This window comes from Haemaphysalis longicornis, unplaced genomic scaffold (assembly GCF_048455015.1).
Source record: "Haemaphysalis longicornis isolate Haplotype H1 unplaced genomic scaffold, Haemaphysalis longicornis Haplotype H1 scaffold_1, whole genome shotgun sequence".
In the NCBI taxonomy this organism is placed as follows: Eukaryota; Metazoa; Arthropoda; class Arachnida; order Ixodida; family Ixodidae; genus Haemaphysalis; species Haemaphysalis longicornis.
In genome coordinates this window covers 3,700,713-3,727,861 of record NW_027526203.1, presented here as the reverse complement: position 1 = coordinate 3,727,861, position 27,149 = coordinate 3,700,713, and the positions used below count along the sequence as shown (strand labels likewise).

The following is a 27,149-nucleotide window of genomic DNA, read 5'->3' as shown; positions in this document are numbered from 1 at the left end:
GCACGCGCTGCCAAGGACGTCATTGTATCAAGCGTCCCTTGCAATGAAAGGCCATGCTAGCACCGATTAGCCTTCAGCCTACGCATATCGAAATACGATACGAAACGTCAGATCAGCCGTTCGTAGCCAAGCAGAGCAAAATGCGCCAAATGCCTGGCGCTCCACGCTCGAATCAGATATTTTTAAATCGCCATTGGATATGTGGCAGCAACGCTTCTAGCTGCCGGCGGCGCGTTCCGGCGAGCGGCGTGGCGCGCCCTCCCGTTTGACTTCGGGGACGCCGCGCGCCATGCCGCGCGCGACAGCGGAGACCAACGTTACTGAGCGGAGACGGGGTCCTGGAAGCAGACGACGCGCCTCTGTTGCTATGGCAATTGGCGGTGAGATCATGGTGAGATCTTTGAGTGGCGCCCCCTGGCTCTGACGTCGACTTAGGGATTCGCGCCGCTGTCGTCTGCTACACTCCGCTTGTGAGGGGCAACAGTGCCTGGGCTAGAAATCGCCCACTTCGTTGCTGTAGTGCGTTAAAAAGCGTATTTCTAGCGACTCAGTTATTTTGCCAGCTTCTGACGCATCTGAATAATTTGAAGCTGTATCCCCCACAAGTTTGCAACACACGAAGAGATAGAGAACGACTTTCTTCAGAGTATCGGTCAGAAGATCATGTGTAACCCGTCCTTTCTTCCTTATTCGCGAGGATCAGCGATAAGAGCTCCTCGATAAGTATTCAAAATGCGTAGGCTTCCCTGCAGTACTTTTGAAATGCTCCTATGAAGACTCAACAGTCTAATACTATGTACCAAACAGCGGCCTCTACACGCTCATCGCACAGCAGGAAATAAAGCGGCTTTCTTCTGTTTCTTTCGTTGTTGTCTTGTATCGAATTAATGTTTCTTGCTTTTTTTTCCTGCCCAACGCATTAATTTTTCTGCGCCCTCACCAACTTCTTATTAGGAGGTTTCGGGATGTTTGGGAGCCTCACAAAGGTCGTGTGGATATTTCGTTCATTTTGTATGGCATACATTCCCTTCTTCACAAATTGGCTTTCATTACGGCTGCGTGCAAGAAGGTGCATATCGGCAGCGTGCTTTGTTTATTCACATGCAAATACAATGAGAAGGTTTGTGCTACGCCACCGCGATCGCGCCCTAAACAACGTGGTCCACAGTACTCGAAGGCGGCTTTTATGCTCCGAATTTCTATCGTAATTATATCGTTATCATAACGAACTTACTCTCCACTCGAACAATGATGACATGATCACGGTGTTGGAGGCATGATAAACTCGCTAACTAACGTATTAAATAGTATACCTGCATATATTACAAGACTCGAAACCGACGAAGAATTCCAAGTAGCTTTTCACTGCTTTTCAACTCTTCCAGGCGCGAAGAACAAATCCTATTCTACTCGGGATGGCGTTCTATGATTTAAAGAAAATTAGTTTTACTCTCTTGTCCTGGACTGAGGACCCGGCCCACTAACCAGATCGATTTAATTGTTAAACAAAGTGTTCCCCTCCTCCGCTTACTCCTCCTCCTCCTCTTGAGTGCATGCAGTTTTCCTATAACGCATATCCGAATATCGGGAAGATATGGTTGGGCAAAATGTTCCGAAATATCCCTCCAGGTCTTAACAAACATATATGTGTTACTATAAATTTAACGAAGACGTGACTCATTTTGCTCAATAAACCTCCATACTGGTTAGATGCCTGGTATAGAATCAGCACGCGCGTATATACACACTGGGTTATTTGGAACTCAACCTACAGTTTTTGCAGTCTATAGTGCATGTCGGCAAACTTTCATGCCTTGACAACGTAAAGTGATCTGACAAAACGCGTTCGAGCGTTCGGCAAGGTTGCAAAAACTGTTTTACCTTACATATGAACTGGGAATCGTGATGCCTTCTGCCTAAGCTGACAGCCCTGAAGGCCTAGAACTAGAATTTGTTTTGGGCTTCCATTTTCGCTGTTGTTGGTTATTAGCAGCTGACTGTTCCTTTTGTTCGAATGCTTACATAAGAAGCTGACGCCTAGCTCCGACTCTTCGCGCTCCGCACAGGACCGGCTTCGAGGAATGGGGTGGCGCCGGCAATGTTTCTCCCGTAGCGGTATCCAAAACTATACTTTAATTGACACCATGAGCTAGTGTATGAGATTTTAAGCCTATTATTATGATAAAAAGTTACCCACACGCCAATTCTGGTTCGGACGAGCATCAGTCGTTGACCGAGCGCAAAGAAACAGCAGGGAGAGCGATCCTGAGTGAAGCAGGCGACAAATGCATATTTACCTTGCAAATGCGAGAATCCCTAAGCTGACGTCACGGAGGCACGCTTCGCAGCGCCGCCTGTGTTCGCGCTCACTGCCAATAAGGCGCACGCACAGAGAGGGGTGGCGGTGAGATCAAGTGCGAAAAACCATAGAGTTAATAGAGTTTCATACTAATGTGCGAAAAACCGCTCCCTGGTTAGGGTGTCTAGCCACCCTGGTCTGGCCCATCAGTTGAAACGTCTGGCAACAAAGAATTCTGCAAAACGAAGAATAAACTTAAACTTCATACCTTGAAAAAGTTTGTAATATAAATACACATTAAAAATAGAGATTGAAACACTCTCTCAAAACAAAAACAATATTGTAATGATCACAGAAATTCGGCCACCCTGTGCAGACTTTTATACAAAGCATTGGCAACATGTAAATAACAAAAGTAAATCGCTTTAATTTTATTCTTAAAATATATCACAAGTGTAAACAACAAAATTATAACTGTTTGTTAACAAAAAAAAACACCAACTACTACACTTTTTTTTGTGTATGTGTGGTTACGAAGGTTTGGCCACACTGAACGTTTTTGTGTTGCTAAACACTGGCAACAAAGGTTCATGCAACGCGCAAATAAATTGAAGTCCGCTGCGCCGCCGCTGACCGGTTCTTTTCTCCGTGTTTCCTGCCTGGAGGGGTTCCAGGCAGACCCAGCAGGGCGGCAATCGCTTGGATTACTGTAATACTTGTAGTTCGCGGTAACCAAAAAACTCGGAGGAAAAGAAGTATCATCTAAACACAAATTCGTTACAAAATTTGAAGTTTTGAAAAAAATCAGTCTACAGCAACGCCTCCCGTTTGGCTGCGGCGTTTTTTATTCAAGCCTCCAGGTATTGTTGATCGCATTCTTCGGGATTCGTAATTCTTTGTTGCGTCCCCTCGTTGGTTGCGTCTATGGTTGCGCGCTTCATACACGCGCTAGTTAAGCGGGCTCATAGACTAAGCAGGGACAACCGCGGACCGTTTGACCAGGTAATGCAGTGGTAGGTAGCCCTAGTTTTTTCCTAGTCTGACGAGTTTTCCGCACTGATCGTCACCGCGCTTGCTTGCTGTGGACCTTGGAGAAATGTGCGGTGAAGTGGATCAAGTCTGCATTTAGTGACAGTACGCAGGGGCAGCAGTGAAGGAACGGAGCCGCGGCATGTCCTTTGACCGAAATGCACGCGTCTAACAGCTGTTCGCGACGATCGTAAGCTGGCCCCGAGCCTCGATTCCGTAGTCATGTTTCTCGCGCAAACCATCGTGTGCATGACCAACAATACGACCTAGCTACTGCATTTGTGGATGCATGTGCCCAGTCCGAACAAAGCTCTTTGTGCGGACTACAATTTGGGTTGCTAAAGGTGGCACTGCACATGCCACACCTTTTTGAGGTGTCGGACTGCGTTGTCATGAACCCCCCACCACCCTTTGTTTTGTTCATGCTTGCCACTGGTGTCACTAGACACTTGCCACCTTCAGTGCGTTCGCGCGAGGCGTTTTCCCGTTTGCTCGCAACCAATTTAATTAGGAGCCTGTTGAGGACAGGGGGTCGTGGGGTTGCCGCGGGTAGCGTGTTTCCAAACGCCCCGCTGCGCAGAGCACCCACGTGACATGGGGATATGGCACTGTGCGTGCTATCCTTTTGAGCGCCTGCTAATACGAGCCTACTGTTCGCGCTCTCTGGTCTCGATGTAGAGTACTGAGTACTGTACTGGCGCTGACGGCTTGGGTTCGAGCCCCAGTAGGTCTAGTTCTTAGTGTTTTTTTGTTGCTTAATTTTTTTCTAAGTTTAATGTTTTTAAAACTTAAATCTACGTGTTGCTTTTGTAAATAATGGTGATTTGGCATGTTTCAGGTCACTTTAGGTTTGGAGCGCAGCCAACGACCACGTTGAATTACCGTTCTCCATCGCGTGAACAGACGTCACGTGGGAGCTCTGTGCAGCGAAGCGTTTGGAAATATGCTGCCGGGTACGGGGAGATTTGGCGACGCTTACGGGGGCCCCAGCTAACAAACTGCGCGATTTTCCCTGTTGCTACGAGTAATTTAGTAAAGGTGGAGAGTGAACGTGTGATCTTATGGTAATGCAGCAGCATTAAATGTTTGCGCAACTTCTAGGAAAATGCTGCAGCTGTCAGTGAAGTGATTCGCTTTAATTTGGTTTGTCCAGATATGCATGTCTGCAACGCGGCAGCGATGCCCACGCTTCGTTGTCTTGTGGTTCCAACCTGGGTCCCGGAGCTTGTCGTGCACAAGAGCATAGAGAGTGAGGTAAGGGCCTGCACCTCTACATAAAACCACTAGGAACGGGACATTCTGGGAACAAAAAACAATTTATTCACCCTCTTCTTAAGAAGGGCATTTTATAAAAACAGACATGTCAGGTTTCACCATTAAAATGTGTTTTAAAAATATGATGGTATCCCTTCAACGTCAGTAATAAAAAACGTCCTTTTGAAGTGCAAAATCATTGTGGTTTCCCCCCGGCTTTCTTACCAACGTCTTGTTTATACAGCTACATCGTGCTTGCATCCATTTCTTTACTTTCTTCAGCTCTTGTCTCTCCTCACGACATTTGCCTCCTGTGCTGCCTTGTTTGGGCCCTTGTGATTGCCCTTAGCTGGCACAGAAGTGCTTCCGACCTAGAAGTATCGCATAGCAGAAGACATCACGAGACACAGTGTGAAAGACTCCAACAGGCAGACTGGTGACACTTCACGTGACTACTTGCCCAGGATCAGTGTTATTCATGGCTGGGGTGCGCCCGTTCTCACGTGCTGTCATGTATTTCCTCCCCACTGGCTGGGCTGTCTCATGCCCAATGGGCTTGCACTAGACGCATGTTTAGCATAATTTGTTGCTGAGGCAGTTGGTTCATGACTTAAGGGCAATAGCTAGAGCCCTAACGAGATGCAAACGAAGGGAGACATAAACGACATATGTAGGGGCACCTTTATTTAGCCAGCCACCAGAACCATACAGAAGCCGTGGCACCAAAGCAGTGGGTTTGTCTCGCACCTTGAAGGCACAGGTGTGATTCCCATGCAAACCTAAATGTACCAAATCTGTTTTCAAAACCAGTATTCTACTTTATGTACAGTAACTGCCCTGAGAAATTAGACATTGATTCGAACTTATTAGTCGTGTTTTTACTCTTTGTGGCGTCGGCCATGTTTGGTGTCAGCCAAAAGTGACAGCTGGAGTTAACACCCGTGACGCATATAACGCTTTTGTAATAATAAATGATTTTTCGCTGTATAGCAGCCTTCCTGTTATATTCCGATTTCAACCCTAATATTTATATGCATGCCCCCATTCTACAATGGAGCACTTTCCACCGTAGATTTGTAATTTGCATTAAACAGTTTATTAGCCAAAACTATGCTCTATTTCATGTTTTACAATAAACGAACAGTCATCTGCGTTAAGAAAAAAAATTGGCCAGTGACAGTATGCTGGAGCAGCAACGAATGAACAAAATCGGGCCTGTCCTTTCACCACTTCCGCGCATGTATCATCGCTTCTGGATAACAGCTGTTCGAGCCGATCGTAAGCCGCTCTTGCGCAAACCATGTTTTGAACGTCGTGTGTACAAGCAGCAGTACGAGCTAGTTCATGCATCGATGCATGTGCCCACTCCGAATGAAGCTCAAGTGGCACTGAAAGTGATGCCACCACTTTTTCACATGTCGGACTGAATTGCCCTGGAGGCCTGTTTTTTTTTTTTTTTTTGTTTTTTTTTCTTCCCCCATTCATGTCAACTTCAGTGTGCGCGAGGTGTTTTCTTGTTTGCTCACCTTCAATTTAATGAGTATCCTGTGCCATTATTTGTAGCCTCAAGGTTTCCTATGTAATTTTCGAGGACGGCGCATAAAATTGCCTTATTACGCGTACCACACTAATCACAGTTAAAGCGGTACACTTTCCCATTCGGCGCAAAATCGCTACCGCTCACTGACCAACCAGTCACCGCTAATCATCAATCACCACTTCTTGCTTTGGGGGCTTTCGACCAGTCGGAGACATCGCCACAGTTACATCTGATCAATCTAATTGTTACTGGTAATAATAATTAACGGTGACTGGTTAGTAAATGATCGGTAAGTGTATGGTTCGCTGGGCAAAAAAAAAAATCAGGACGGGTGGCAGTTCTTTGTGAATTGGGAGTGAAGTTGCCAGTAGGGTGAGATTGTTGCTACGAATCATTTAGTAAAAACGGAGGTCGAACGTGTGATCTAATAATTGGTAATGCAGCAGTAAATGTTTGTGCAATTTCTGCCACCAAAGCAAATGCTGCAGCCATCACTGAAGTGACAAGAAACACATTCTAGCATACTGGCAATTAATTACCTTTAATCGGGTTTGCCCAGGTAATGTCCGCAACTTGTCAGACCTTCCCCTGGCCGTATTTATCAAGGACATATTTACTGCTAGCGTGTGTTTGCATCTCCTCCTTTGCTTGTTTCCTTTATGCGCCTTTTGTCTCTGTTTGCTACATTCTTTGCTTCATGTGCTGCGTGTGGACTGCACTCAGCTCGTACAGAAACTGGCTGTGCATCCGACATAGAAGCACTTTCCATCATGAGACACAGGGCGAATGACTTCCACAGGCAGTCGGCAACACTTCCCACCTCAGAATTGGGGTTCTTCATGACTGTGGTGTACCTGTTCTCACATGCCGTCACGTGCACCTTTTCCCTGTTGGCTATGCGATTACATTCCCAACAATGCACACACTAGGCACACGTTTTCAAAACATTCGAATGCCTTTCCGTTGAATGATAACGACGGTTTAAACGCTCAGCTTTCTCGTGAAGGATTTGCCCACTGTCGGTGAGCATTGCGGATGATCGTTGGTTGGCTGGACTTGGCATCATTGGGATTTGGAATTTGATCATTGACAGTTTGGACTTTGATCGTTAAGGCTTTGACTTTGATCATTGCGGCTTTGACTTGACTTTCACCATTTGCTTTCGCCCGTTTTTAAGAAAGCTTTGCATTTCAACCATTGTTGTCGTTGGACGAAAGGGTGTTTGAACTCTTGGCCTAGAGTATGACCAAAGACTGTGTGCTCTTTACGCGAAAACATGCATGTTCCTTATCGATACAGTTGACTGCGCTGCGATTGTGCTCTCTAGTGCTTTACTGATAAAGGCATTCCATGGCTTTCCGCAGCGTTCAACCATCGTCATCGTTAGATGGACAGGTGCAATTTCTGTCTAATTTTGCACATCCATGCACCCCTCTCCAAATCCAAACTGCTTCGATTGTGCCGGAATGGTACAATCAAACAGATGTCGGCTTCATAACGCGAGGGACCCAGGTTCAATTTTGACCACGGGAAGCGTTTTGATTTTTCTTCACTTCACCCAGGATCGTCACAGAAAGTTGGCTTTGCTGCAACGCATTTGGGTGGACTGCAGATGACATCAGTGTGAGGCGGAAATTAAGCTTCGCTCTAAAACTTGTTGCTAGTTGGTTCATGAAAGTTCCTCTAGCGCGCGCATCGAGAACAAAACCAAAACTGCTAGTTTTCTGGCGAATTGTTCTTCAGTGATGCCTATTATTGCTGTCGTTTCATTTTGCTGCAGCTGCACGCCACAAAGAAGAGGCTCCGGTGAAGACATAATTACGACATTGAAGCTGAAAAAAATGGGGGTCTGAGTTTTCTTCCCAAGCTTGTAAATCTAGAAATATGTGCACTACGACATAATTTTTTGTTTGTAGGTTCATGTAGTCATAAGGTTTAGGAAAATATTCAAAAGTGATGTCTCTGCTCAACATGAAATTTTTTAACTGCCAGATGTCCTAGGTAAATTGCCTCATTAATAAATATGTAATTATTTGCACTTCGAGCTCTATTTTTTGTTTGTGGGCCTACGCGAATGTAACATTTAGGAGAACTCGCAGAAAACATTGTTTTGCTTGAAATAAAAAAAATTCAGGGCTGAAAGGGTTAAGGGCAATAGCTGCAGCTCTAAGTGTACAAACGAAGAAAGGCACGAACGACAATGTATGGCACACCTTTAGCTAGCTATAAATGTGTAGAAGACGTGCTAATGGTGTAGCCTGCCCTTGTGCCTCAGAGGTCTTTTCCAAGCCATTAATCCGCTTTGTGTACAGAAATTTCCAGAGAAATTAGGCATCCATTCGAGCTTTCCTCACAAAATTTTACTTTTTGTGGCTTCGGCGATGTTTGGTGTCAGCTGACAAGGACAACACCGGATTTTTTTACCTGTGAGCCGTATAACCCTTTTGTAATAATAAATGACTGTTGCTGGTCGCAGATAACTGTATAGTAGCTTTCCTGTGATATCCAAATTTAACCCCACACTTTATGAGCATTCCCCCATCCTCAACTGGAGTGCTTTCCATCCTAAATTAATTTGCGGTAAATTTATTGGCCAAAACAATTTAAAGTTAATCCACATTTAATCTTTAATCCTTTAATCTTTAATCCACATTTTAAAGTAAACGAGCATTCATTTACGTAAAAAAAATGTCAGTACAGTTGAACCTCGTTATAGGAGACATGGATGTAAGAGAGAAAAAGGTAAAAGAGACACTATTCGCCCACATATATTTGTTGGCTGCCCTATCTTTCCCATTAAATTGACCTCTTTTGTAACAGACGTCGGATGTAGAAGACAGTTGGTTATAAGGGACAAGTCATCCTTGAACTTGAATCATCCTCGGATCTCGCTTGTAACAGACATTTTAGCTTCAGATGCAGTGCCACCAGTCCCTAATTGCAGTTGCATACATTGTGGAAACACAGGTGGATGACAGACGCCTGCAGTTGCTATTTATTATAACTTCAGCAAACAGACAGTGGTTCAGTCAGCTATGAAATGACGATGAGAAGCCCTGCCAATGGAAATGCAACTTACAGAAGTGGTTGAAGCTTTCTGCCATCCATTGGAGCACGACCGCACATGCGGGCTCTCCCACTCGCGTAGCTCCCAATCGAGAAGCATCGCAGATGTTGAGTCCTGCAAGCGTAATGAATAGCCTGAGCACACAGCTGAAGAAGCTGTGCGCTCTGGCTATTCATCAGGCTTGTGAACTCAACGTCTACGATTCATCTTCCACAAACAGTGAAAGGAAAAAAAGGTTGTAGAATCGGTTGTAAAAGACAGTGTAAGTACAGTCATGAAGCAAACAAAGATTCAGATCTGTTTCATTAATTCTGGGGGCCAAACATAAATTAGAACGAATCTCTTGCAACATGCTGTAGCGTTCTTTTGAGCTTATTTTAGTCATACGGTGCCCACATTGAACTATGATCTGATTAGAGAGTGAAAACATGGTTCCCTGCTTATAAGAGACATCTTGTATAAGAGACAGAAACTGCTCCCCGGTACGTGTCTCTTGTAAAGGGGTTCAACTGTATTTATGAAGTGGGCTGCGTCTTGCATTGGCTATGCAAGCTGTTTTCGTACATTGGTAAAAATAAGCTTTTCTAGACATTGTGCTTTCTCGTGGTGGGCATATGTTACAGCGCCTGTGACTGGCTTGTGATGTGGTGCACATTTTGCTACAGGTGCTGCATGACGAGGGACAGCCAGGGGTCCGAGTGCTGTGGCTGGTCCTGCTGCTGCACTGCCGCGACAGCTGACACCTCCCAAGACCGGTGGGTGCAGAGTTGGGAGATTTCAGCCAAATAACAATGTGTTACGACACAAACTCAGGCATACAGAAGGCTACACAGCATGTTGTCGGTCTACTGCAAGGAGAGCTGAAAACTCTATGCACATCTCCTGGACTTCGCTGGCACATATTATTCATCAAGAAAAATGACTGGATTTGCTTTATTAAAAGGTGTGTAACTTTTCAAGGCCTCAATGCAGTTACCATTTAAAATATCCGTTGCTAGTAGGTGGAACGTTTAAGTGGCCAAGTGGCAAGCTTCTAGTGCTACAAGGGAGGGCTGTAATAGGAACACATGTTGATGGTGCCTTACCGGTATTTTCAAACAAAGCATGAAGTCAAAATATGGGTTTGCTACACAGAACGACTTAGTAGTCCCAGCACTGGATTTCTTACTTTTAATAGAATCATGACATGTTTAATGTCCCCTCCCCAAAGTTCAACACAGTGTGAAATCTAAGGTTTTAACTAAAAAGATACACAAGATTCAAAGTGTGGGGGTAAAGTAAGCAGTATGTTATGTGCCCTTTGTATCATTCCGCTCTAGTTCGGGTGATTACTGCTGGGGGGTGTTGTGGTGCTGCCACTCGTGTTTAACCTGATGTCTTTTGGCTGGGCGCACACACAGGGCATTTTGAGTAATGTTACTGACTGTCAATGGCGACAACGTGTACTCCGAGCTCCCATACTTAATCTGTTACCTACCGTGGCGAGAATTTTAAAAGTGAAGGGTTAGGAGCTGCAAACGGGGCCCGTTGCAGTTTTGATCAAGCTCCTGTGGATGGGCTCCCTGTCTGTTTATCAGGCAGGGGGCTGTGGAACCTTGCTGAGCATGAGGGTAACCTCAGTGGACTTAATACCCCTACCCTCATTCATACTATGCTGTGTGGTATTTTTCAAATCCGCCCTTTCAAGCGTTTAAAGCAATCTTCAAACCCCTATCCAACCTTGTCTTCACAAACCCAGACAGCTTTCCCCGTTTCTTAGTCATGCAGATTGTCGACAAGTCAACCTCATAAACTTTGAAATCTGTTTTTTTAATCGCCAAGTTTATTCATTGAAATTGTGGTCGGGAAAAACTATGGTGCAAAGGAACTTGCATCTGGTGACATGCTCATTGAAGTTAGAAGTGAGGAACAGTCTATCAACCTTCTCAAGCAAACATACATAGGTGACCTACAAATCAGTGCAATTACCTAGTCAAAGCAAGCTTCCTTCATTGTCAGATAAAACAGTACATCCCAAACCCGCAACGTTGCTTGAAATGTGAAAGGTATGGACATAGTAGCAACAACTCCCGGGGGCAAGAAGCTTGCGCGAAATGCTCACAGCACGGCCACCATACAGGCGAGTGCAACACCCCACAATTCAGGTGTAACTGCGATGGGCCCCACCCTGCGTATTCCCGTTCCTTTGAAAAATTTAAGCATGAGAAAGAAATTATCAACATTAAGGTTATGCAAAACTTGTTGTATCCACAAGCTCGGAAACTAATTCAATGCTTCCTCACAGAGCTACGCTGACATTGCTTGCGGGCGGGTGGGGCGGCGTCGGGTTTCGGTGGCGACCAAGTGCAGTGATGCCGACCTGATCCCGTCCACGCCCCCCACTGGGCTGGCTTTGGCTGACCCGAATGTTGCCCCACAGCCTGTGGACTCCACAGCAGCTGAGGTGGCAAAGAACCCCGTTGGTGGAGATGGCCTGCCTTCTGCTCCTGCTGCACTGGTCCCTGTGGACACAGTAAGCATGGAAGTGGAGAGCTCTGCATCCACTTCCACACCCACACTGCCACTAGAGCCGCCACTGGTGAGCACGGCAAAGCATGATTGGCACTTTCAAAGGGAGCCAGATCCTGCATATACTCCTTTGCCATCAAATGAAGAGATGGATGTAACACCCACGTCAGCTCGGTCAGCTTTTCAGCCACACAAAGAGCTTGGCAAAAATAACCAGCTCCTCGTATCACTGGCTATAGCAAAGGCTCAGTGACATAGATAAAACCACTCACACATGCGCACAAATACATGCTGCATTTTGTCTTTCAACACCTATGGCAATAGAAAGCATTACACAATGGAACTCACTTACCTACATTAAAAACAAAGAAACATTCTAAATCGCTACTCTGTGTTTAGGAAAAAGAGGGATATCTGTTCTCACTCCTCTGGTGGTCTAGGAAGTCGTGCAGCAATCTGTTCCCTCCCAATTTGGTTCTTCGACAACAATCCTTGAAGTGGTTACAAAGGTAGAAACAGTGCACATTTTGACGAAGTACTGACAGAAACACACACCACAAGCGCCGCCGTCTGGTGTACAGCGCTTGTGGTGTGTTCCTGTCAGCCCTTCGTGAAAATGTGTACTGTTCCTACCTTTGTAACTCACCACCAACTATCCCAATATGGTACACTCCTGAAGTGGTTGCTGTATGGGTAATAGCCTCCAACAGGCACCCTACCTCGGAAACGACCGCAGCGCCGCCACGTCATCATGAAATGGTGCAGTGGTCTGTGAGTAGGTCACGCAGAACCCATTCAATCAGAATCTTGTGGGCGATTCCTGAATTCGGGTGCGTTTTCTCTGCCGTTAGTGACTGCGATTCTGTCACAACCTTTTTTTGTCTCCTGCCGCAATGCTTGGAGACCTTTACCTCAACAAATTACGCGCTGCAAGCCTACGAAAAAACGACGGACAGCGCCGTAGTCAACGGTGCCGAGATCGCCTGTCACGCACGAATCTGGTCCGAGAAGCGCAACGTTGAAATGTCCAGATTTAGTTGGCTGTTGTTCTGTGGTCTTATTTGTGAAAAAAAAGTCGGGAGCACAATAGGTTTGTGCTTTTCTTTAGTTTGCATAGACATTGAAGGAAGTGCAAAGTAGATGTACCGTTTATCCGCCGCGGTGGCTCAGTGGCTAAGGCGTTGTGCTGCTGAGCACGAGGTGGCGGGTTCGATTCCCGACTGCGGCGGCCTCTTCTCTGATGGAGGCGAAAAGCAAAAAACACCCATGTGTACAAGATTTCGGTGCACGTTAAAGATCCCCAGGTGGTCAAAATTGTTCCGGAGGCCTCCACTACGGCGCGCCTCACTGCCTGTGTTGCGTCGGCGCGTTAAACCCTACAATCAGCAAGTACCGTTTGTGAAGTTCAGCAAAAAGTGTAGTTTTCCAGCGCTGTTTACCAAGGTTTTTCATTACTGGCATAAAGCTTTTCTGGTTATTTTTGTGGTACGGTCGCATACTTTTTTTTTTTTTTTCTTGTGGAACAGAGCGACACGGTGTTTTTTATATTGTGGCTATGCTGTAGCAAACGAGTTAGAAACTACGAATGCATTTTTCTCTATCTTATTTTGCGACATCATGCTCTGCCTTACGGAGTGTTTCATTATCTGGCTTTTGGCCTTGGATTATAGGACTGGTACCATTTTATTTGCAATCAATAGATCTAGCAGGTGAGGCTGTTTGTATCACTCTGGCATTGATGGCCAAATTAAAGTCCACCTGCAGCTCTGCAGTTTCTTCTTTTGTGAGACCACCCTCTCCCTTACGGGATGTTTCTAAAGAAACATCTGGTAAGAGTAAGATAAGCCTACTCTTGAGCTAGGATAACAAGACTGATAATTTCATTCGTATTGAATTGGTCTAGCAGGTGATGCTATTTGTATCACTCAAGCGTTGATCACCAAAGTGCAGGCACCTACAACCTCCTGTAGGTTTCAGATGCATTGCGGGACAATCTCTAGTTCTGTGTGGCTGCTGTGCTTTAGTCTCATTGGTAGCACAAAAGTAACAACAACACATGGTTTGTGTGCCTTTCTGTGTTCTGGAAAGACACTGAGATAAAAGGTTAAATAGGATGTACAGTTTCTGAAGTTTAGCAGTAGAAAATTTAATTTACCCTCACAATTTGTACGGTATTCGTGTAAATTTATGTCAGTCTTTCCAGAGTTATCCTTGTGTTAGTCGCATACTTGGTGTGCTTTTCGTCGGGAAGAACAGAGCTACAAAATGATGCTAATTATATTGTTGTAGCTATGCCATAGCATTAGTTACCTTGACCTGAAACTTCAAATGCATTTTTCGCAGTTTCTTTTTTTGTACGACTATGCTCTGCCTTACGGGGGGCTTGGTAATGTTGCTCTTGGGCTAGGATGACAAGTCTGGTACCGTTGCATTCGTATTGAATTGATCTAGCCCGTGATGCTATTTTTATTACTCTGTCATTGCTCACCTAATTGCGAAAATGAGTAAAGATGAGACGATTTTGTACGAATTGTTCATATTAAGTGTTCGTCTTCTTCATGCATTTCAAAAGTCTTCAAAATGAACAAAAATAGCAGAGCCTGGCAGAGCAGACCTTTGGAATTATATCCATATAAATCATTATTGAGTTTGATCAAGCAAAATTGCTCTAAACCCCCGTAAGAAATGCCTGAATAAATAAATTTTAAAGCACTGTATTTCATGAACAAATAAACCTATGTTCAATTACATTTTTGAAATCAGTGTAAAAACCTATCCATATTGCCATTTTTCTTCTAGCTGGCACTAAAAAAAAAAATGACTTCCATGATGCCCAGCGGCCGACAGCTTGGCTGAAACGTCGTGATTTTGGTTTCATCAATGTGTTTACGGTTTTGGTTTCATCAAGGCTATGAGCAGCTATCGAACCTGGCTTTGGCTTAGCCATAAGGCAGCAGTCTCTAAGCGCCACCTGTTTGAAATTCTGTGTTGCAGTGTCGACTGCTGCGCCAGAATCAATGAGAACTGATCAAAAGTAAAATGTTTTGTGTCTCATAGCAAATAGAATAATATCCGCATGAAAGGTTATAGTTTATTGGAGGTGAACATCAATTTAATCGGCCATTTTGGTGATCCTTGCTTTGCTGCCCGCACCTTTGCGTTGCTGCATGATTGAACAAACAGAGTCTTGGACGCCTTGCCCTCGCTTGTCAATTTGGTGCACTTTTGTTTTGAGGTAATTACTCATATTCGCCTGTGAACTAGAAACGGAAAGGAATCTGAAACTTGACACGAACTCCCTGTGAAACGCAGGGATGCTGGTTGACTTTTACCTTCCCCACCCCCCATTTTTCTGTATTCACAAAGGAACAAATAAACTTCAATTCAATTCAACTTTGGGGTTAGCTTTGCTTAGCGAAGGATGGTGTAATATTAATTGTGCCTTCTGACATGCTCTAGTTACGTTGTCTGCGGCAAAGTTCGTCGACTCTTGCATCCCTGTGACGGGTGAAGAAATAGCTATGTTCAGCGTGGCACGTACTCAAACCGCTGTTCGTCAGAAAAAATACAAGCGAACATTTTGTTTTACGGAATACCGCCGTGCGGTTGCATAAACAATGCTGTTTACCGGACACGAAGGGAGGCCTGCTATCTGATCTCTTTCGGCTCTGTGCGTGACCTTCTAACGGCAATAACGCGGCGCGCTCGCTAGGGCCGAAGGTAGATAACTGCATTTTGTAAACCTCTAGATATACTAGTACAAAAACTGCGTTACTGGTTCAGAGTTGATTATAGTGCATTGTTGAACGGCTGATATAGTAGATAGGTCAAATGTAATGGGCAGGGAACTTGCAAAGTGGCCTGTAGGGAGATGTGGGATGCACCACAATGCTGTGAAATTGTGTAATATCTGCTTAAAATGGCATTTCTGGCTGCTCCAAACCTGCTGCGAAAACGCCTTTGTGGCTGCTCCAAGCCTGCTACAAAAGTCCCTTTTGCCTGCCTGCTCCCAGGATGCTCCAAAACCCATGTGCCCTGTTCCACCCCTGTTTACACCGGTGGTTCTGAAATGGGGGTCCATGGACCGAGAACATTTGAGAGCTCCGTGAGCGTCTCTCAAAATTTTTCCACCCATCTTTTCTCGATTCTGCCAGCACTTTCTTGCACGGCAAAAACGTGGCTTCGCTGCGCTGCATGTGCGCTTAGTTTCTTCGTGTAGCGCATACAGGGGTGAGACAGCTGCGCATATTGCGCCTTTTTGATACAATTCCATTTTCCTGCGCCAAGCTGCTCCAAAAGCATGAAAATTGCGAAAATTGCGCCAAACTGCTCCAGAAGAGCCTGAAAGGCACGGATTTTGATGCTCGTGTCAGTTCCGGCGGGGACGAAAGCCTCCCGCATCCCGGTGACCGCTTTTATTGTCGGTCAACAGAAATGGCACTGAAATGAAGCAAACGATAGCTTCTAAAACACGATTGGCTTTCTGTCCGGGTTCGCTGAAACGGCCTTCTTGATTAGGCATCGCTGTGGCTACAAACATGGCCGCCGCCTGATCTGCCTGCTACTGCCTACTTCACGCGCTTGCTGCGCATCGCCGATATTTTCCCTGGTTTATTTTACGCTACCAGCTGGGTTCCAGTCTATTCATTCTATCAATTGTGGCTCTGAACAGTGACGTTAACGCAGTGATATGGTTTGAGATTGGTGAGAGGTTACAAGAAGTTGCGCGTCTCGAAAGAAAGTTCATTAAAATGTGGGGCCTACGACTTCGGCGTGGTTTGTCCTTGAGTGCGAAACGCGGTGCGTGCGTCTATAATCGGGTTCGTAAAGTGAACTTTTTGGCTCGTTATGGTGTTTTAAAATGCCGAGGTGTTGCTGTGCTTCGAAGCGCGATCACGAGCCTCGGGGATGGAACGGTCGGCACGAAAGTTGCGGGCTTTGCTGCGGCGCCACGACCTGTTCAGACAGCGCCCAATGGCTGCAGGACTGCATGGTTGCCATAGCATGCGACTAATAACACTTGATGTATGCGAAGGGAAATTTAATGCCAAAATCTAGGTGGCTAAATAGTAACGCTACTCAAATGACCATGGGGTGAACGTGCGCCCCACAGACTGAAACGGCTTTGGCTGGTTGGGCTATGCGACCGTTATCTCGAAGTTGCTCAATTGTTGCCGTGACTACACTCGTTCATACAACGCAGCCTGGGATTACAAAAATAATAATTTTAACATTAAAACGGCAAGAAAACACGCCACAATTGCAGAGCCCTTAAATTTGATAATGTTAACGGCAGTTTTATTGTCAGTGTTGCGTACATCCGCAACACAATATCACTAGTTAGGAAAAAGGTAGTGCAGTTAGAACTTTGTGATACTATTAAAAAAATTTTTCGCGTCAGGCTGTTCCAGTGTTCTGGGTATTCAAAACTGATTGGAATGTGTACTTGACCCTTCAAATTGCTGAAATTATGATTTTTTAAGCTCACAAAACGGTGTATTAAATGTCCCTACCTGCTCCAAATCAAGATTCTTCTACTCCAAAATCGAAATTTTGCTGCTCCGAGAACTGCTCCCAAATCTCTTTGGGCTGTCTCACCCCTGCGCATATTTGAACGTCTACTTTTTGCAAAACACGCTAGCTCTGAGCAAAACAACAGACACAGAAAAGGCAGCATATCGGTGGTTAGAAGACTTAGATTCAAGAGCAAAGTGTTTACCATTGTGAGGCACATTGCCATTAAGGTCAAACAGATAAGGTGGGCATTGGATAAGTGTGTGGGCGACGTAAGCTGCAAGTACAAATTGTTTGAAATCTTGACACCGTTCAACATATGCTTCATCGTGGGGTCCCCCATCACTTTCACAAGCCCAAAAGGGGTCCTCGGGGCAGACATGGCTGAGAACCACTGCCTTACACCTTAAAATTCGTACTGCCGACAGGCTCTAAAATATACTTTTCCATCAAAAATATATTCGTCTATGAAAAGCGTTTTAAAAAAATCCCGCGCCATCTCCACTAACGTGAAACCTTGGGAGGAGCGAAGCATGCAGTATATAAGTGCAATGAATGATTGTAAGTCTCTCTCTGGCCACATGGTCTGCACTGATTGGGCGCTAGAGGAGTGCCGGCGAGAAAATCAATCGCGCGCTTGCTGAGGCGGTGGCGCCCTTGTTACGAGTCGGGAAAGCCGATCTTCAGGGTTTATTGGCGCCGTGGAGAGAGCGACGCAAAGCCGTGCACGGTCGTTCAAGCGCAGCATTCCGAACTCTCGCGCGTGCCTGCTGCATTCCCCGTGCGTGCAAACGCGCCACTTTCTTCTCGTCGCCTCTATCATCATCCCCATGTTGGCGGTAAATTACAAATCCGCAACATCCTCCGCGCCCACCAAATGCTCATTCGCATGGGCACAAAAGCAGACATTTGAACTAGTCAAGTACATTCTCTACCGCGCACTAGCTGAACTTGTCAGGTCCTAGTGTGACCGTTCTTTATACACTTTGCCGATTGTCCAAACATATTGCTGACTCCGTCACTGGGTAGCGCTGTGGTCGCAGCAGTTTGCAGCATGAAAGGTGAACACAATTCACAACGTCCGAGAAAACTTCACGCTTTGTCGGGCTGTAGCCTCCCCGTCACTCTCGCCTATTTCAGCGGAAGACTTGCCGACTCCACAGTGAAGAAGTCGCTTATGAGCATTGTCAATGGAGTGGTTACAACGGTCATCTCTGGGTTCCAGTACCCGGCGTTTCTTTTCTTGTAAGGAGCAGTTAAGATTCCTTCCTTTTCCAAGGTGGCCCTTCGCTACTTTTCCTGCGTGGTCATCGCTCTTGCCTTGCCTCACAGACTTATCGTGGGGTCTTGTGCCTTCGTTTGAAGAAAGTCGTCGAGGTAACCTATGAGGTCTGGATAGGGCATTCTTGGCGTCGTCGGCCATAGAGACTGGTGTGGACTCATATCGCACTTCAACGTCATGGCGCACTTTCACCAACCCAATTGAACCTTTGAACTTGCGCAATGCATCTTCATCGGGATGCAAGTTCGGAGTGTTCTTGAGACCAGCAGTGCTAACCTTCCGAAACCGCCGAAAAGAGCAAGGTCGGTCCTCATTGTCGTGCGTGTCTGTGCGGAGAACACAGACGAGGGTGCTGCCTTTGCATCTATTGCTCGCTTGCAGAGATAATGGTCCTTGTAAGGTCCATCCCAGGCTTGTGCTGATGGCGACCAAAGCAGGATTCGTTTCTTCCCACTGTACTTGGCTCGTGTTTGGCGCGAACTTCCAGATCTGGTCGGATCCAATTAGAAGGCTTACTCCTTGCTTGCACTCCATACCTGGGAAAGCAATGCTGTCAGCCAGAAGCTTCCCCTCGGAGACCAGGCATTGCAGAAGTGTGTTGCCCTTCGGTGCTTCAGCCACGTCTTCACAAATGAAAGGCACGACGATGGCGTCGACCTCAGCAGACGTGCTGTCATGTTGACTGCGGAGGGTAGCTCTGACGACTTTAAACTTCTTGGGACCTCCAGATCGGCCGAAAGCACTGATGGCCAGATCGACTTCGCCAATTGCAGCTAACTTGAGCTCAGAGGCGACGTCTTGTCGGATGAAAGTCCGCTGGCTGCCATTGTCTAAAATTCCACGGACGTAGCAGCAATGCGACGATGTCATAATCCACGCCCGGAACATCTGTAGTAGGACGTCGCTGGAGAGTCGCGGGGTGGCTGATTTGCGCGTGTTGACGTGCATCGCTGCATGTCGCGTTTCTGCAGCCGATTCCAACGGTTTCCGAGCGGGGTCAGTTGTGCACATTGTGGTGGCGTGGCGCCGCTTACATGTCCCACACCGGACCTTCTTTCGGCAACTCCGCACGAGGTGCCCCTTCGCCGTACATCTGTAGCATCGGCCGTCACTTGCTAGGTGGATTCGCTTGTCGGCCAAAGGGATGTCGCTCGGACATTCTTCCGTTCTGTGATCTTTGGCGGAGCAGAAGAAGCAAGACGAAGTCTGCGCCTTGTTGTGCAGGACGGCAGCGGTCGGAATAGACTGCTGCTTCTTGGGCCCTCGGTCAGCCTCCTCACTTCGTTGAGGCTTGCTGATCTGGAAGCTTCTTTCCCTGCACTCCACTTCCACTCGCAGGAAAGACAGCAGATGTTCTACGTCCTGGGCAGAAGAACTCTGACTGCTCGTGGAAGCGGCGCTGGCTGCAGGGCTCTGCTGTTTGAAGTAATTGACAATAATGTCGCCAGGTATCACCTTTAAAAGCACTTCATTCAACATAGCCGCGTAAGAAGAAATTCCAACGCCCAAGCTTTCCAGTCCTCGCCGGTTCATTTGCACGTGGTCGTACAGCTTCCTCAATGCGGGCACGTTGCTGGCTGAATCGACAGGCCTGAGCTTTCGCAGATTTTCAAAATGCTTCAGCTCGATCACTTTGGAATTGCCAAACCGATTCTTCAAGATATTAAGAGCATCTTGATAGCAGGACTCTGTCACTTGCAGGCCAGCAATGGCTTCAGCAGCAGCTCCGTCAAGAAGCGAAAGCAAGTAATGAAAGCGGTCGATATTGGACAGCCTGGGATTCTCGTGAACGGAATGGCGAAACATGTCCCAAAAGGGTTGCCACCGCGTTATAGCTCCGTCGAAGCGCATCAGCTCTAGCTTCGGGAGACGTGCTCCAAACTCACGAGTTGATGGCATGGGTTGTCCGGTAGACGTCGCAGCCCGGCGGTCTCCGCTGGCGTCTTCCAATGGAGGAGCAGTCTGGAGCGTCGAAGATGACCTCAACACCTCCATGTGATGCTCGAGTAAAGCCAGCGCGCTGTTCGCTCTTGCGTTGAACTGGATTTAAGCAATTAATTCTTTTAGTACGCATTTTTGCCAGCGGAGATGAAGCGTTCTAGCGCGAGGTGTTGGAAAATTAGTGTCCCGATGTGTCTTTTTAGTACACATCACATTCTAGTGCGAGGCGTTAGAAAACGAGTGTCCCAATGTTTTAGTACAAGGACGTTTAGTACCCTCTTGCTGTCACTCGGCAGTGGTGATAGCTGAAGGGTCAAGAAGCTAATCACTGTTCCAACACTGCAGCTTGGTGACTACGTGACCATATCAGCGTGGAACCTGCCCTCCCCTCCCGCCTTTCCCTCGAACGGAAGGACTGCAGCGGCCACGGCAATAGAAAGCTACGTCGCCCCTGTGTCATGCAAAGCAAGGATATAAAGAATGCAGCGATCACTGAGGGGCCCACTCGGCAGCGGTGACAGCTGAAGGGCCAAGAAGCTGATCGCTCTGTTCCAACACTGCAGGTTGGTGTGCCAAATTTACTGCAGCGCATACAACTTTGATCGCTTTTTGAAGTGCTGTTACTGCTGCCACTTGTGTTGTGCGTGCTTGCACTTTTTTTACCTTTGTGCCGAATTAACAAAAAGGCAGGAAGGAGTCGAATTCATGGAAAATGCATTTGAGGAAATGAAAAAGGAATTCGAAGAAGAGCGTCTAGAAAGGTAGGCATCAAGAAAGGAGAATGACAGCTTACGTGGCATGTGCAGCAAGCATGCGAGGGCCATTGCACAACTTCAGAGGAAGCTCGACGAGTGTGAGCAGTATTCCCGCAGCTCAAACCTTGACATTAAGGGCATTGTGCAGAGTGACGGCAAAGACGTCACAGAGCTCGTATGTACGATAGGTGCACTGATAGCCGAGCCTCTTGTTGCCAACGACATTTAGGTATGTCACCGTGTCCCCACCTGAGACGCAGACAAGACTAACATGATTGTTCAGCTTAAAGGAGCCATGAAGAGAAAATGCAAGTTGGTTTTATTCGAAAGATTTCGTGTTTTATAGTACCCCCAGTGCTTGTCCGGATACAAACGGTGCTTTATTCACTGAGAAATTAAACAATTTCGGTTAAAATTTTGATTTTCCCGCTCAATCGTGCGTTTTCGTGGTCCCAAATGACATCACAGGAACCGACCGCTCTGCAGCCTAGAGTACCTTCATTCACGCATCCGCCGTACAGGGTAGAGACACGTATATGCTGGCGCCGCCATTTTCGGTTGCTCGCTCGCCGCCGAAGCAAGTCATTGTGTCAAAACCGCGCTAAAATTATCGCCGCAACGCGGTTTACTGAAGAAGTTTGAATCATATTGTCTGTTTCGTGTTGCTAGGTCTCGTGGGAAACGAAAAGAATAACGCGTTGAGCCCGTTGGCCACAATTGCAGCGGCACGGGACCGTTCAAAGGTTGTCTCCACCCTGTACAGCGGTGTTGGTTTGTTCCCACGTTTCTTTACGTTCTGTAACCTAGATGGCGCCACCATACCGTGGCAAGCGTTTGGTTTGTTTTTGCCCACATTTAAACCTGGCTTGTTTTTGTTCTGGGTGAAAATATTCGTTCCCTGAAACAGTGCTCGCTCGACAAATGGGGTCACGTAAGACACCGTTGCTTGCGTCAATCGGCCAGTGTCGTCTGAGACAACCCCAAGCCCCGTAGTGCTGTGCAGCTAAACAAAGCATGCTGTGCGCAGTACGAACAGCAGAACGCATCAGTACTTCTATGTTTACATGTGCTTTCGTAACTTCCACTGTTTGTCCCATCATTCTTATTGCTTTGTAAAGAATGTGCCCTAAATTTAAGCGCAAATCGCTCGTTCGTCTAGTTTGTAAGCTCTACCTAATTTTCGTCTGCTTCTGCCAGCCTCCGCCAATCGCAGAGCTTAGCTCATGTGACATCATAGGTTCTGTTGCGGGAAATGAGCTGGTGGGTCGCATGACCATTCCCGTTTTTCCTAATTATGTAGCTTCCTAATTATGTAGCCAAGCCAACCCAATCGAATCCAATCCAATGCCCCTCGCGAGAGAGTGTTCGCTATCGGAGAGGAGAGGGGGTGAGCGGCGGAGAGCGCAGCTCGCGCGGCAAGGAGAATGGGGGAGGGGTGTGGACGGACAACAACAACAGCGCCGCCCGTGGCGAACCGCTCGTCAGTGGAATGCCGGTGGCGGTCAGCGCAGCGTAACTGTGCATGGCTTTCTGTCGTTTTTCTGCGGTGTGGCTTGCAAAGCGTACGTAACCCCACGTGCAGTTTTCAGATCGGTAAATCTTGAGCGTGGATGTGACGTTTACGAGGCATGCCATGTGTGTGATTTACGCCCATACTCAGTATTTACAAACAGCAGACGACGCTCAATTCGCCAAGCTGGAAGTCAAGCTGGAAGTGAAAGTTCGTTGCTTCATGCAATTTTTTGATGCCTGCATGCAGTTTCGAGTATCGAGGAGTATACTGCAGCTATAGTGAACTAGAATACTTGGGTATTCTATAGTCGGATACAACCCAAGAAAAATGCGGCTTTTCCTCATCAAAGGACCCTCCTCCAGCCAATTGTGTCACCGCATCAACGTGACGTCATGGTATCGCCGCGTTCACGGAAGAAATCACAAAGCATGTTCTTCCGCGCTTACTGACTTCTACCAAAATGGCCACCTCCGCCGTTCGCGGCAATCCACTGGCGGCGTCCGGCTCTGAGGATGATTTTTAGTGCCGTTCAGTCGTATTCCTTGTTTGCGTGTTGTGTGCAGTGTTCTTAACATGCTCGGTAACGACAATCGCTATAGTGTTTTCTTCTGTGTTGTGAGCGACCGGCGTTGCCTGGAAATAGCCGCCGCTGCAGGTACTGGATTCTGTGTACGCTGTGTGATACAAAGCGGTCGTCGTCATCCTGTGCGGGCGTTTCGTCTTGAGCGTGAAGTGCTTCTCGTTCTACCGTTTAGTCCCTCCTGTGTCTGTGCTACCCACGTTATCGCACCAGTGACTGCGACAGGGGGCGATAGCTCCTTGTTAATTTCTCGTAGATTACGCCAGTCGTAAATATTACTGCTGTGCATAGCGCACGACGTTAACGCCATGGAGAGCTATGCACAGGGCGAAACGCAAACAGCGCGACGTCGCGCGCTGCATTTCGTTAGAGCATATGTCGAGCTGGGTGTCCCAAGTCCATGCGGGGGGCAAGCGTATTCGCCCAAGTTGTGATCAAGTCGCCAAATACAAGAAGCTGAATTATCGCGTTTTTTGAACGTGAATGCCTATGAGCTGTAGCTTAGCTGCGTGATGTGATTTAATATGCCACCTTTTCTATTTTGATTCTCGGTTACGCTGAGATTCCATTGTTAAATGTGTTATTTCAAGCTGATATGTTTTCTTCGCCTGTTTTATTTTGGAGCGCTTTGAGTTGTTTTTGACAGAAACCTTTGTGAATTAAATACGAATTGGGATCTGCGTTGAGGTTGCATTGTCTTTGATAATAAATATTATACATGAGTATTACCACTGTAAGTTCAATTTCATTGTCTTGCTTAGGCTTTGCAAATGAGCTGTGCTTCGCGGTAGTGAAATTTCATGAGCTAGATTTCACCGGTATGATTAGCTGCAACAATACATGTGAAGACGTGAAACACAGCACTGAAATCAAATAACCCACCTTTCAGCTTTTCCTACGTATGCGCATGCATATTCTTCACCAAATCAAATTCTTGCATCAGAGATGTGCATTATTGAAGCTATATAGGCACTGCTGGCCTTGTGTTTATGTCACTTAAGTAAGAAGCTGCTGCTGTAATGGTCATCTGCATGCATGTGCTGTAAATTCGAGATAGAGCATTCAGGGTGGAAAAAGTGAGCATTTCACCCATTCTCCCTGTTGCATCACAAGTGGCTGCTTGAGCGAGAAGCTCGCTGCTCCAGCAGTGCTCAACATCGTGGATGCCAAGTCGAACAGTAAGCTGCTGCTTGCTGCAGCGCTGTTCACAACGCAACACGTGCAATGTCTGCGCATATATTAGGAGTGTAAATCACAATGACAGCACATCAATTGATGCCAAATTCATAACACGGGCAATGAAGTATGTTTGAAGGGTCACTTAGTGATGTGTACCATAAAAAGCTATCTGCACTGGTTGATGTATGACATGTCGGTTGAGTGGACGCATGGAAACACACATATGGTACATATCGCTCCGCTGAAACTGGTCAATGGATATCATACTTTTCTTGTTACGCAAGAGCCAGAATCGGATCATATGCTCAGGAAGAAATTTATTATCTTGCCAAAAATGCACTACATGAAATTATTCCCATACATGGGAAGATCGATTGAAGCCAACGTACTTTCCTCTTCCCAAAGCTTTGGGAATTGTCTTCATTAACGTTCTGCTTCTGCATTTTATCCAGTGGCTTAGACCACAGATAAAGCCCATTTATCCTAATTCCTGCTAAGACAGCAGATAGCTGCTAAACGGAATCAAAGTAGAAATAAAACACCGAAGCAACTTTTCTGGTCCTCACTGCTGTTATCATGTCAGATTTGGCTCAGACAGCTAAACAGACACACTGCTGAATTATGCAGAGCAAATGAAATCAGCAATAAGAGACTGAAGCAGATCCATTAGTTCTTAACGCTCAATCAAAAGACAACTTGGCTCAGCCAGTTACACAAGCAGACAATGTTCAGTTACATGCTTTCATGTAGGCATTTTATTTGCAACTGTTTCTGCATCCCATACATGCGTAAGTGTCCAAACAATGTAAAAAACTTGCAGTGAAAACTCAAACTAGTGTCTTGTCCTGTAGGTGAAACTTGCCTTTATCACCATTTACAGTGTCGCACAAGGAGCCCCAACGCCACACACCGCAGAAGTGATTCTGCTTGAAGTGAATTTGTGAACTCGCTGGACTCGCTTTGCACACACCTCATGCTATACATGCGAATAGTCACCCTCCTTGTGCAGCGAAAACTATCGCACAGTGTAAGCGTGGCTTTACTTCCAGAAAATAGTTTGGAACAGTGCGGGTTTTCTCTAGCTCAAGATGTACGGTTTCCTGTTATGAATACATCTGCCACGCAGAATCCTGTCATGACTGAACTTATTCAGCTTAATTCCTGCACCACACTTGTAACACATGAGATCAGAAACGAAGCACTGCAACAGCCTTTTCTTATTCTCATAGCTACATATCAAGGCAATAAACATGAGCCAGCACCACATAAAACAACGCTCCGTTCACTACAGCAAATGAGATCATAACCCGATTACTGAAATAGCTTCTGCCGCGCTCACTGTTATACTGGAAGATCACTGTTGAGTCTACGACACAGCAGACAACACTGAGTAAAGGCAAGTGAGATTAAAAACCAAACATTGCAATGGTCTCTTCTTATTCTCATAGCTACATGTCAAAGCAATCAAGCCTGAGCAAGTTATGCCCCACACACAGGCTGCTCAGTTAACTCCAGAAATAAATAAAGCACACAAACAGCATATCTGGTATTCTCTGCTATCTGAAGAAGTTTCTTGCTTGTGCAGCTATGGAAACACAGGTATTTAAGCTAAACGCCGCACTTCACACTAACTGAACGAGGCAAAGGCAGCACTGGCGAATAGGTCGCAGCCTTACACATCTTGAAAGGACTCTATAGCAGATAGGTCACTGTCGGAGTCCATGTCTTCACCCAGATGTATTATAATAGGTTGAACATGCGCACTTGCTCCATCGTCTCCTCTGAACTTTGTTTCAATGCTGATCACATGCTGAACAGTGTTTGCCCAGAGCTGAGCTGTTATCTTGGCAACTTTCCTCAGGAGCACCTCTACATGTGGCAGCTTATTTATCGTTTCTTGCTTCGACGCCTCGCTTCATCTGTGCCCATATGCGCTCAGTAGTACTGAGCTCACAATGGCAGTACTCCCTAATACATCCTGTCCGTTCAGCTGCACCGTCAATACGTTACCTGATTTACCGTGTCTTAACAGAGGCCACAAGGCTGAGGAGCTCCTTTTTAAGCGTTTTTTCATCCCAAGCAAGTCCTTCGGACGTCACCCAGTCCTGAACAACATTTTTGCGCGAAGTCGTTGTAGGCACTGCTTCTTCCAGCCACGAGTGGTACGAGGCATTGTCCATGACAATTACACTACCGAGTGGCAGTTGTAGCAAAACGGCCCCAAACCACCTTTCAAAGCGGATGTCGTCCGTCTCCTCATGGTAGTCGCCTGCTTTCGTACTCCGAAAGATGTCCAGGCACCCACCGACGAAGCAGCCCTCGCTGTGCGTTACAATCAGGCGCTTTCCTTTCCCTGACGGCTGCTTCAAACCTGCCGTCAGACCACGCATGAAGGCGTCGTGGTGGGAAGCAACCATCGTGTCCGTCAAACAGTCGATATCGTGTGTCCCGCATTCACTCAGGCTTCATCAAAGTAAAATATTTTTTGATCTTCAATCCTGTACCTGGCGATGTCGTACAGGTACTTCTGCTTCCACGCGACAGTGTCGTGCCGCTCGATCAGCAGCGAGTTCCGGCCCCTCTTCTCGTACTTGAACCCGATGTCATTCAGCAGACGGCGCACAGTCCATGGCTTGAGAGGAGTAACATCGCCGCTAGCGTTGACATCCGCAGCAATTGCCTTCACTG

At 46.6% G+C, this 27,149-nt stretch overlaps 1 long non-coding RNA gene across 5 annotated transcripts in view; it reads left to right on the top strand.

Moving 5' to 3' along the window:
* The first annotated feature begins 2,928 nt into the window (after window positions 1-2,928).
* Window positions 2,929-27,149, top strand: part of LOC144162946 (uncharacterized) — a 39,978-nt gene continuing 15,757 nt past the window's right edge. For 2 of the 5 annotated variants that reach the window (XR_013320802.1, XR_013320813.1), the window contains exons 1-5: window positions 2,929-3,159; window positions 4,482-4,582; window positions 9,855-9,944; window positions 11,609-11,767; window positions 20,780-20,997. This is a non-coding gene — a long non-coding RNA (uncharacterized LOC144162946). The remainder of the gene's footprint in view (window positions 3,160-4,481; window positions 4,583-9,854; window positions 9,945-11,608; window positions 11,768-20,779; window positions 20,998-27,149) is intronic. The other 3 variants (XR_013320812.1, XR_013320809.1, XR_013320801.1) reach the window with 2 other exon arrangements.